The sequence below is a fragment of the Ursus maritimus genome, unplaced genomic scaffold, assembly GCF_017311325.1.
Source record: "Ursus maritimus isolate PB19 unplaced genomic scaffold, ASM1731132v1 scaffold_12, whole genome shotgun sequence".
Classification (NCBI taxonomy): Eukaryota; Metazoa; Chordata; class Mammalia; order Carnivora; family Ursidae; genus Ursus; species Ursus maritimus.
Window position 1 is genome coordinate 3,351,775 of NW_024423564.1, and position 1,538 is coordinate 3,353,312.

The window sequence follows — 1,538 nt, forward strand, 5'->3', positions numbered from 1 at the left end:
CACACACACACACACACACACACACACACACACACAAAGTCCGCAAGTTAAGCAAGACCACCGAACCGCTAAAATGGAAGAGCGGAAAGGAGCAGTGAGGAAAGTCGGAGAAAAGTGGAATTTTTATTGCCACTGAAGAATGCGTCCTCCTCCAGCATTCCTCCTCTCTCCAAGGCCCTTCCAGGGTTGGATGGGCCCATGGAAGTGACGTTGAGAAGTGGCCCGGTGCGCCGCTTGGGCTCCTGCTCGACCAGTTGTCAGGTGTCTCTTCTGGGTAAGAGCGACCCCACAGGATATTCCTGCTCTTCCCCGAGGAGCGGTGGGAGAGGCGCTAACTTGGCCAGCTCCTTGAGCCGCACGCGTCTCTGGCCCCTCAAGGAGCAACAGGGATTCCAGGCCCCTGAGCCGGGCCCCTGGAAGGGCTGAGCCCTGAGAACCAGCACAGGAACCGGTTGCCTGCTGCTGCAGGTTCTCTCTCTTCCCACGGTTTGGCGAAGGTGGAACCAACTCTCTCCGCAAGCACTGGCGAGGCGGCGGGGTCACTTCCGCGGGTTGGGGGGGGGGAGTGGTGGCGGCTTCCCGTCCCCAAGAACACAGAGGGAGTGGAAGACGACGAGGACGGAGAGGGAGAAGCGGGTGAAAGGCGAGGAACAGCAGGCTAGGGGGGGCCGGGACGGAGAGGGCGCGCTGGACCCGGGAGCCTCAGTGCGAAGGCCGGTCTCAGGCCTCCATGTTCCTGGAAGGGGTGCCTCCTTCCGACTTGGCCCCAAAGGGAATGTGGAGCGGGAGGCCTTCGGGCGACGTCCCCCAGGCTTTCCCACCAATATACGCCGCGTGGCCTTTCTTCTGTTGGTGCCGGCCCTCCAGCCTGCGAGAAATTCCCGGCCTGGTGCGGAGCTCGGGGAGCGGGGTCCCTGCGCGGGAGCTCCCACAGATACTTCCGGCTGTAGGGAGTGAGCAGAGTGTACCCCTGAAACCTGTGGACAGGCAGGAGGTGGGGTGCAAGAAGCAGTTACGTGCATACACTTCCGTCGCGAAATAGAAGAGCCAGAAGGATGAGAGTGGGGACCTGATTTCCCAAGCAGAGCTGAAAGCGATACCAGGAGGGAGAAACGCGCCTGACTCAACCAGCCTTGATGTTCCCACACAAACACGAGCACTGGAGAGGCCTTTAGCTCCTGTGGCTTGGAGCTGTGAACCCGGTGCCCACAGGCACCTTATAATGTAGGTGTGAGGGAGCCGCAAATGCTTGTCATCAAGGTCTGGAGTAGGAGATACACGGAATTGGTAGAATTGTCAATCCTGTGGGATGTTGGATCCACCCCAAGACCTTCTAGAATTGGTCCTGGATAGATTGTGGGTCAGGTCCCTGCCCTGGATGGGCGAGAAAGGGGAATGTGTGAAGGAGGTAAGTGTTCAAATATGACAAGTGTGAGTTTGCGTGTGTGAGAGAGAGTGTGTGTGTGTGTGTGCGTATGTGTGTGTGTGTTTGCATGATATGTTCTCAGGGCTTTTTAGAATGCCATCTAAAAAATAAA